Genomic DNA, 11,318 nt, shown 5'->3' with positions numbered 1-11,318 from the left:
AGTTGAGGTTCTCACGGTTCTCATAGGAAAGGGGTTCTCATAGAATCTCAACCCTATATATATATATATATATATATATATATATATATATATATATAGAGAGAGAGAGAGAGAGAGAGAGAGAGAGAGAGAGGATCACTTGACTCCATCTCTTTCTTTTGAGTTCATGAGTCCTCCTAAGAGCCTTTAGATGATGGATGATGGATGGGTGAGATTGAAACACAAAAAAGGGGATTAATGGGTCATTGATGCCTGTCGCTGTATGCACCAAAAATAATATTTATAGTCCAAACTACTACTATAGCTAGTGGCAGTCAGGGTCGAACCACAGGGAGGCGATGCAATTATTAGTTGTCTAATTCTAGCCTAAGGTAACAAATGTGAGGGGGGTTTGATTTGAGTTGTTCTATAACTAAAGGCAATATATGAAAGTAAACTAAGCTAATAGATGAAAACAGATATTAAAAGGGTCCTAAGATGGTCGGTTCACTATAGTTTCGGCGGCAGTACACTAGGCTGGTCTAAAACAAACATGTGAGACGGGAAAATAAGAAGTACTCTCGGTCCATTCTCAACAGGTAGCATCTTTTGATCTCGCTACAGGTCCCTAATATCACTAATGCTAACTTTCGTCCTGAAAAGTGATTTAGAAGGCTAAATTAACTCATCTTTCGATCTCATTAATCTAGTCGTCTTAATTAGGTAGGCTATCTCCCTTCCCTATCTTTCGATCTTTATTGGGTCGGTCAATTCCTAAACATTCAACTAGTCGCGTGCACTCGATTCGTCAAATATGGAAATTAAATTAATTAAAACGAAGCATATCTCACGAGGCCAGTCGATCGACCAGGGAACCCAGTCGATCGACCATGGCGCGTTCTAGGTCATTCTATTCTAATGCCGCCTACGCTACAGATTCCCTACATCCTGGCACAGGGTATTTAGCTACTCATACTAGAAATAATGACAGCAATAAACTTAACGATTAAAACATTCGAATTCATACTTAAAGTAATTAAATGAACAATTGACATAAAACAATAATTTGGCTTCGAGAGATCTAACCTAGCAATTCTAAACTATCAGTGAATTAAAGCAATGAAACTGAATATAAGGACAGAAGAGTACCGTGTAAAGGAATTGTAAAGGAAAGATCAAAACCGAATGCAAATAGAAACTTTATTGATGAAAGAACAATATTCTTAAGAAACCTAATTATCAATGATAAACTAAAAACTGAATGAAACTGGATGAATGCTTGATAATGTCAGGTTACGTTATATAGGAATATAACGTAACACTTATTCCTAAACCTAATATACAATGGGCTTTGGAATTCTCGTTCTATTTCTTTAATTTGCGCGTCAGCTCGTATGATGGTCGATCGACCATGCAAGACAGTCGATCGACTGGTCTGCACTGAACAGTAGCCTCAGATCTTCGTGCTCTGGTCGATCGACCATAGACAGCAGTCGATCGACTGGAGTAGCTGGTACTTGGCTTCTAAATTCTTCATGAAGTTGTCTTTCAGGCCTCGAAATGCGCACCAAGTTCGTTCCTTGAGTAAATACTTCATGTCAAATGCATTGCAAGGTACTCGGGGACGGATTTAGCTTTATTTCCGCTGGATTCTTCACATTTCTGCAATAATGTACAAAAACACGAAAGTAGACGGAAATAGGGAGAATAGTAGCATAAACTACATAAATGAGCTCTGAAATGCGTGTAAAATTGGGTGTAAAACATCATATAAATGACACGCATCAGTCATTAACACACTTCTCTCACTACACTTACTAATACACATTAATTAAACATTAATTCACTATATATAATTAATTCTCCCATCCACTGTTCTGTCTCATCTCACACAATTACCATCCTCTCATCTCTCTAAAACTCAAATAAATCAAAAAAACCCCAAAAAATAGATCACTCATATCTTCCTCACTCACCACCACCACCATCTACCACCCCGTACTCGAAACCACCACTCACCACCTCCCCTGACCTCTTTCCTTCTCTTTCCAGCACCACCACACGAACCACCACCACGCACCTCCCCCCATCATTGACGGCAAGCACCACCCAGACACGCCAACCACCGCCACCACCCTAGATCTGACCACCACCACACCCCAGACACATCTACGCGCCGACCCTCTGTCGACGCCTTTTCCTCTACCCACTTCATCCTCCTTCTGTCGTGATGGTGTGTCGGGCACTGGAGTTGGTGGCGACGGGAGGGAGAGTTGGGGGTGGTAGATCTCGGTTTATGTGTTTTCCGTTTTTTTTTCTTTTCTGATTTTGGTTTTGTTTTATGTTTTTCAAGATTTGTCTTGTTATTATCAACTAGATTTATTATTTTAATCTTAAATCTACTTAATATGAAGTAGGTTTTTTATTTTTTGGCAAAAAAATTGTCTTGGTTATTGTTGGGTGGTTGTGGTTGTCGAAAGAATGGTGGTTGGTGGTAGTGAAGGTGGTGCGTTTCTTATTTCAGATCTTGTTTTTTTTCAAAAAAAGTTTGGTCTTGGTTGGTGTTTGGTGTTCTAAATATGAAAAACAAGAAGAAAAATGAGTTGGTGTTTCGTGTTTTAAAATCCCCTCGTTTTATTTATTTTTTCAAATCTCATTTTGTATTATAGATTTGTTTTGTTGTTGTTGTTATTCCTTTTATTTTAATGTTAGATCTCAAATATTTGTTTGATTTTAATCATTGATCTACTCATAAAAGATCAAAGTTACACTTATAAAGGATCAAAGTTACACCCAAAAGGATCAAGGTTACACTTAAAAGGACCAAACTTACACTTATAAAGGACCAAAGTTACACTTGTAAAATTTTAAAATTGTATAAATTCAAATTTTTATAGACAAAACCGCCTTAAAAATCAAAGTTACACTCTTTAAATATACTAGAGTTACATTCGTAAAGCATCAAAGTTACACTTGTAAAATGTTAAAATTGTATAAATTTATATTTTTATCCATAAAAACGCCTAAAAAATCAAAGTTGCACTCTCAAAATACATGAGTTACACTCGTAAAGCATCAAAATTACACTTGTAAAATGTTAAAATTGTAAAAAAATCAATTTTTAATACACAAAATCGACATTAAAAAAATCAAAGTTACACATTTACAACTCAGAGTTACACTTGTAAAATGCTAAAATTGTATAAATTCAAACTTTTTTTTTTTGCAAAATTGATTTTAAAAAATCAAAGTTACACTTTTACAACTCAGAGTTACACTTGTAAAATGGTAAAATTGTATAAATTCAATTTTTTTTTGCAAAATCGACTTTAAAAAAATCAAAGTTACACTTTTACAACTCAGAGTTACGCTTGTAAAATGCTAAAATTGTATAAATTCAATTTTTTTATATACAAGTCGACTTTAAAAAATCAAAGTTACACTTTTACAACCCAGAGTTACAATTGTAAAATGTTAAAATTGTATAAATTCAATTTTTTATATACAAAACCGCCTTAAAAGGTCAAAGTTACTTTACAACTCAGAGTTACACTTATAAATCTCAAAAACTCAAAAGTCATTAATTAGGGGCTAAAACGCATTAACTAAGGGCTAGAGAGAGAAAGTCAATTAATGAGTACTTAGGTAATTGATTAGTGTTAAGTGGGTGTTTTTTTTTGGCTTTTAATCTCAATCATCCACCTCTTCTCTTCTAATGGTGTAGATGAGGACTTAAGGACTCAATGGAAGAAGGGGACTCAATTGAACCCATATATATATATATATATATATATATATATATATATATATATATATATATATATATATATATATATATATATATTTATATATATATATATATATATATATATATATATATATAGAGCAAAGTTCTAATGAGTCCACCATATATTTTGAGTCCCTAAGTCCTCACTATATCCCTTAGATATCCCACTAAGGATGGTTGAGATTGAAAGCAAAAAAGCATACTTAACACTAATGAGTTTCCTATACACTAATTAATCCACTTTATCTCTCTAGCTTTAATTATACATTCACTAATGGATTAATTATACACAAAAAAAAAATTTGAGCATAATTTTTTTTTTTTGGACTGAAACTTTATACAAATGTTACTACACTTTCACTGTTTTAAAAGTGTAATTTCAACGGAAAAAAGTGTAATTTCAACGGAAAAAATTGCGGTTTGACGAATTTTATTTTGAAATTTGAAAATTTGAAGCAAATTTACAATATATTTTGCGTTTTACGAGTGTAACTCAGTTTTTCGACAAATATTATTTTGAATTTTTCCAATTTTAACACAACTCATTGTGAATTGAGTGACTTATAAGTGTAACTTTAGTCTTTTAAAAGTGTAATTTTAGTCCATTAAAGTGTAATTTTAATCCATTAAAGTGTAATTTTAGTCCATTAAAGTGTATTTTTAGTCCATTGAGAGTGTATCCTTAATCCATATTGAAAGTGTAACTTTAGTCCATTAAAGTATAATTTCAGTCCATTGAGAGTGTAACTTTAGTCCATTGAGAGTGTAACTTTTGTCCATATTAAACATATAACATGAGTCCATTGAGAGTAAAACTGTAGTCCTTAAGAGTGTAACTTTAATAGATATAAGTGTAACTTTAGTAGAGAAAAATGTAACTTTAATAGAGATAACTGTAACTTTAATAGAGAAATCTGTAATTTTAGTAGAAAAAAGTGTAATTCTAATAGAAATAAGTGTAACTTTAACTTTAATCGAAAAATGTGTAATTCTAATAGAAATAAGTGTAATTCTAATAGAAATAAGTGTAACTTTAACTTTAATAGATATAAGTGTAATTTTAATCGAAAAATGTGTAATTCTAGCAGAAAAAAGTGTAATTCCAAGGATAAAAAGTGTAATTTTAGTAGAAGAAGTGTAATTCTAACAGAAAAAAAATGTAATTTTAACCGGAAAAAGTGTAATTTTAACAGACAAAAGTGTAATTTTAAGCAACAAAAGTGTAATTTTAATGGAGGAAAGTGTAACTTTAATAATAGAGAAAAATGTAACTTTAATAGAAAAAAGTGTAATTTTAATGGAGAAAAGTGTAATTTTAATAAATATAATTTTAACCGGAAAAAGTGTAATTTTAACAGACAAAAGTGTAATTTTAAGCAACAAAAGTATAATTTTAATGGGGGAAAGTGTAACTTTAATAATAGAGAAAAATGTAACTTTAATAGAAAAAAGTGTAATTTTAATGGAGAAAAGTGTAATTTTAATAAGTGTAATTCTAATAGAGAAAAATATAATTTTAATACAAAGATCTCACAAAATTAAACAAGATCTAAAATTAAACAACTTATTGAGATCTTTTTTTAGATCTAAAATTAAACAAATCATAATTTTCTTTCCAAAACTAAATCTATAACAAAAATCACAATTTCTTTTAAAAAAAAATAGATCTAAAATATGCTAATGTAAATAATATACACAATAACACTAAAAAAGATTTCCAAAAAAAAAGTCACATACTATATGACTAAAATATAGTAATTGTTTTATAAAAAAAACCACATTTGGTATTTGTTTTTAAAAAAGACTCACATCTTCACCATCACAATAACACTATACACAACTTTACGGAAAAAAAAAAAAAAAAACCCAGAAATTTCAGATCTGACCGGAAAAAAAAAATGAAAAGGAAGGTGACGGCGTGTGGTTGGTGACGGTTGGTAGAAAATACTCGCATCTCCACCATCACAACAACACCACACACAAATTTACTCGAAAAAAAAAAGAAAAAAAAAAAAAAAAAAAACAGGAACTTCAGATCTGACCGGAAAAAAAAAAGAAGAGAGGAGGAAGGTGGCGGCGGCGCAGTGGCGGGATGGTTGGTGACGATTGTGGTGGGTGGTTTGGTGGGTGTGCGGGTGGGGTGTTGGGTGGGGTGGTGTGTAATGGGTTGGGGTGGTGATTAGTGGGAGAGAGGGTGAATTATTTGGGGTGATTTTATTGGGTTTTTATTGGTTTTTTTTTGGGTGATTTTTGGAGGTTTTTGATTTATTTAGATTTTAGAGAGATTGGAGGAATGAAATTGTGTGAGACGTGAGAGAAATGGATGAGTGAAAAGGTATATATATTTAATTAGTGGTTAATTGAGATGAGTTAGTGATTAATTAAAAAGAGTAGAGAGAGAGAGTTAGATTAGCTAATTAATCTTCATTTAGGAGGTTTCATCTAAGCCACCCATCTTCCTCATCCAAGGGCTTGGATGAGGACTTATGGACTCAAGGTTTGTGGGTGGACTTAGGTGAACCCAATACTATATATATATATATATATATATATATATATATATATATATATATATATATATATATATATATATATATATATATATATATATATATATATATATATATAGGACCTTTACAGACTTATCAAAGTAATACATGAAAAGATGGTACTCAAGAGTACGTACATTACTAGTGATTAGGACTTTACCATAAAGTGTTAAATTTGAACCTGTTTAAACCTATAGGGGACTGCAAAAAAGCCAACGCCTTCTATCGGCATACAGCAAACGGTGCGGTACACCCACACAGGTCGTTAGTTCAAACTGAACACAATATGTACCCTCACTAAACCTTCATAAATTACATTGATAAGTAATAAAAACCAGTTAGAAAAATAACATAACCATGGTCAAATAGGTAGTTTAGTCAAGTCTTGTAAAATATCAAATTTGTTTTTGCTGCTTGATGCTATAGATATTGCCATAGAAGTATCACTTTTCTGTGATTTGTTATCATCATTATTGGCCTTTTGAGCCAAAGCTTTTTGAGCTAAAGCGAAATAATGTTGAACAATTTCTTCTTCTGCCTTGTCCTGGATATTATCCATGGATTCAGAATGAACACCATCTGAATGACCATCCTCATTATTGAGATAAAGAATAGTAAAACTATCAATCTTTTCTTGAATAAGATCAAGAGTAGAACTACAATTGAGTTTGTTAGTGTCTTTATTTTCTCTGAGAAGAGTATCCCAGAAGCGAGAATATGATTCTCTTTTTAAACAAAATAATTTTTTTTGGGTATAACCCGTTTTTGGATTAAATTTCCAAATCCAAGGAATAGAAAATTCAATAAAAAATTGCATTTGGATAATTCCAGGAATATTATCCTCTGGAGCCTTTGGTATAACCTCTTTCCATTCATTATATAGATCTCTAAATAATTGAGGTAATATTTCCTCTGATGTTCCATAGAACTGCCACCATTTTATTAACCAGGGCAGTATAGTTTGGTTATAAATTTCTTGGCTAATTTTTATGAACCAAGTATGACTTCTTTTGTCATTCTCATATAAAAAAGTTTTATCAAATGCTTGAATATAATCCCAATAATTGTACTCAATACGAGATCCGTTGACAATTAAGGATTTTGTTTTGAGAGCGGTGACTCCCCATTCTTCAATGGATATAACCTTTCTGATTATAATTTTTGAGAAATTATAAATTTCTGCTTCAATAGTAGTGAAATGATTGATTTCACAACCATTTGATGAAAGTATGTTTTCATAAAAAAATCTGTTTTTATATGACTCCATTGTATAATTATTATTTATGAGATATCTCTCATATAGAAGCCAGGGCTAATCTTCCCATCTTTTATCAGACATATTAAGAAGGAGTATAATCCTTTATTCTTGGTTTTTAACCATTTTTTCTTTTTCATCAATTGATTCCTTAATTATCTTCCTAAAGGAAGGGGAAATTTTATCTTGTCTCTTTTATTTCCATAGTCTGAACTCTTCGAGTTCTTCTTTTTCTGTAATTTCATCACTAAAAGGTTTAGCTATAAGCTTCCTACTTCCATGATGGATCAAGATATTACTTGGTCCTGATTCTGAATTACTTCCCTTATTAGGGAAATATCTTCCTCTCCCTCTATTAGAGGGATAAGTGCCATGGCCATTGCCACGATACATTCCTGAAAGATTAAACATTAAACAGATAAATACTCCCTTGTTAAAAAATCTGGGAGATGATTTTCAGAACCTTTTTTATAAAAGATTTCAAAATCAAAAGGGGCTAAATGCGCTTGCCATCTTGCAAACATCTGTTTGAAAACATCATGTTTAAAATCTTTTTGGAACATAAATTTCGCGGAACTGCAATTTGTCCTAATTATAAATTTTTGATTATATAAATCATTTTGAAATTTTAAAACACATCTTACTATCGCAAGAACTTCTTTTGCAACAGTTGCATAATTAGATTGTGTTGGATTCCATTTTCCTGAATAAAATCGGACCAAATATTCTTTTTTATCCAAAGGATTAACCTGTTTAAGAATTCCTCCATAACCAATGTCTGAAGCATCAGTCTCAATAATTTTATCCCAATAAGGATTAGCTAACATAAGACATGGTAAAGATATAACTTTACTCTTAATTTTTTTAACAGCATTAGTATGATCTTTAGACCACATATTAGGACTCTTTTTCAATCTATCATAGAGGATAGTTGTATCTTTTGCTAGATCAGCGTAATAAGGGGAAATATAATTTAAGCTTCCTAAACATCTTTGAAGCTGAGTTTTATCAGTAATTTCATCTGGAAACTTAGACCCAAACTCAATACTTCTGTTTATAGGAATGATTTTTCCTTTTACAATATTATGGCCTAAGAAACGAATTTTGGTTTGAAATAGAGACATTTTAGTTTTGGATATAACTAAACCATTTGGAATAACAATTTTCTTAAAAATGTTAAGATGTTTAAAATGATCCTCTATGGTTTTGGAAAATACTAAAATATCATCAATATAAACAATAATAAAATTACTGTAATCATTAAAAATATCATTCATAATTTTCTGAAATTCAGAAGGCGCATTTTTTAATCCAAATGGCATAACATGCCATTCATATTGTCCAAATGGAACATTAAAAGAAGTTTTGTATCTATCTGTTGGGTTTTGAATTTGCCAATAACCAGACTTTAAATCAAATTTAGAGAATATGATTGCATCGTATAATCGATCAAGTAAATATTTTTTGTTAGGCATAGGATACCTAATCCATTTTAAAACTTTGTTTAAAGGTTTATAATTAATAACCAATCTAGGAACTCCTCGTTCCTTCTCAGCATTTTTATTTACATAAAAAGATGTACAAGACCATGGTGATTTGGATGGTCCTATAAGTTTTTTCTCTATAAGAGAATTTATTTCTTTTTTACAAAAAGACAAATATTCTGAATTCATTTGACAAGGTCTTACCTTGGTAGGAATATTTTCTTCTTTAAAATTTTCTTCATAAAGAAGGTCAACTATATGTTTTTTCCGACTCCAAAAGGCATTTGGATGATCATTGCAAATAGCTAAAGAAAATTGGTTTTCGATTTCAGAAATTTTTGCTTTTAACTTAGGATTATTAAGTTTTTCATCTATAGTCAAAATATTAACCTCATGTTTTAAAAAGCATAATTGATTTTCTTTTAAAGATATTTGATCATACATTTCATGTATAGTCTTAACAAAAGGTTTCATTATAAAATTGAATGTAATAGTTTTATCCTTATAAGTTGCAATTAACCTATTTTTATCAACACTTTGAAAAGGATAAATTTTATTGATGAAAGGTGTTCCAAGTATGACTGGGACTGAAAGTTTATTTTTAACAAGTAAAAAACTTAAAGGAATACAAGTGTCATTGACACAAACATATGCTTTTGGAAGTTTAAACTAAATATCAAGTTTATCTCCACCTGCTTGAGATAAAGTGTGAGTGGTTTTGTCAAAATATTTGGTAGGAATTAACCCTTCCTGTATGACATTCAAGTCTGCTCCAGTGTCAATTAAAGCAGTAAATTCTTTTAAATATTGATTATCAATTCGAAGTAAAATTTTTACATACCATTTCTGGCCTGTAATAATTTCTAAAGTTTGAAGAAATTTATTAGATTTATCAGGGGTTTTATGTAATTGATCATCTCCCAAATTAATAATCTGATTATCATCATTATTAACTAAATTATTATTTTTAAAAATTTCTTCTTGGAAAATAACTAGAGTTTCTAAATTAGAAATTCTTTTGTCATTACGTTTATCTTGAACTTTTAAATCTTTTATCTCAGACTTTAAAATATCTATTTCTTTTAAAATATCATGTAAAGAAGTAGGAGTAGGATTAGAGTCTTTTTTCTTACTCTGAAGAAGCTTATAAACTTCTTTCATGGTATAAGGATTTCTATCAGTAACGATATTATCATTATTGTACTTATTAGTACATTGAGAAGTGCTAGGAATATTTTCAATAATCTTAGACCGTGTTTCAGGGTCTTGAATTGTTTTCAACAAATTTATCCATTGATCATTATCAAGGGTATTAATATAATTTTCTTGGAATTGAGATACCAAATTATAAAAATCATCCTTAATTGGACTAATACAAGGTTTTCCCATACCACAAGGTGTACATTCTGACATGGATGATTCAGAAGTATCGGAATCATTATCAATGATTTTGATATTATCATTACTAGAACTACTTGAACTACCTTCAGTTTCACTATTAAGTTCATTATTGTCTAAAAATAATTTTGACAGTTTATCTTTAAGATCATCATCAATCTCCAAATTATTGATCTGCTTCTGAGTCCAGGAATCATTTGCCATGTGACCCTTTTTATTGCACTTAAAACATCTTATTTGTTTGGAAGGAGTATAACCCTTTTTTTCTATAATTCTTTTTATATTGTTGTCTCTGAAATTTCCTTTGAGATTTATCTTCTAATTTCTTCTTGGAATACTTCCTTTTCTTATATTTATGGTAATTATGATCAATATTATTTTTCTTCTTTTTCTTAGACGAAGAAGGCATAACCATACCAAATTGTTCACAAAATTCACCCAATTGGTGTTTCTCAACTAGATTTTGGTGTTTTAGTTGTTGGTTAAGCTTAATCTCATTACAAAGGTTTAAACCTTCTTGAGTACAAACTTTTATTAGTTGTCCATAATTATAATGTTCATAATAAATAGAAGCCTCATTACCTCTAAGGGTCTTCCTAACTCTCTCAGCAAACAAATGGGGTAAACCATCAATAAATTTGGCTTTTCAATGAGAGCTATTAGTCTCTGGTAGTATCATAACTCTACTAAGGAATGTGTCTTTATACCATCTAAAATCAGTTAAACTTTTACACCTTTGATTCTGTAAAAGTGTCCTAGTTGATTCTTGATTATTAGCATATTGACCGGTAAATTAGTCAACAATATTTATGACCAAAGTATAAACAGCCTGATGTGAAGTAACACCATTTTCAGTTTTAACAGTG

The sequence above is a fragment of the Silene latifolia genome, chromosome 1 (genome assembly GCF_048544455.1).
Source record: "Silene latifolia isolate original U9 population chromosome 1, ASM4854445v1, whole genome shotgun sequence".
In the NCBI taxonomy this organism is placed as follows: Eukaryota; Viridiplantae; Streptophyta; class Magnoliopsida; order Caryophyllales; family Caryophyllaceae; genus Silene; species Silene latifolia.
Note: the sequence above shows the minus strand (reverse complement) of the source record.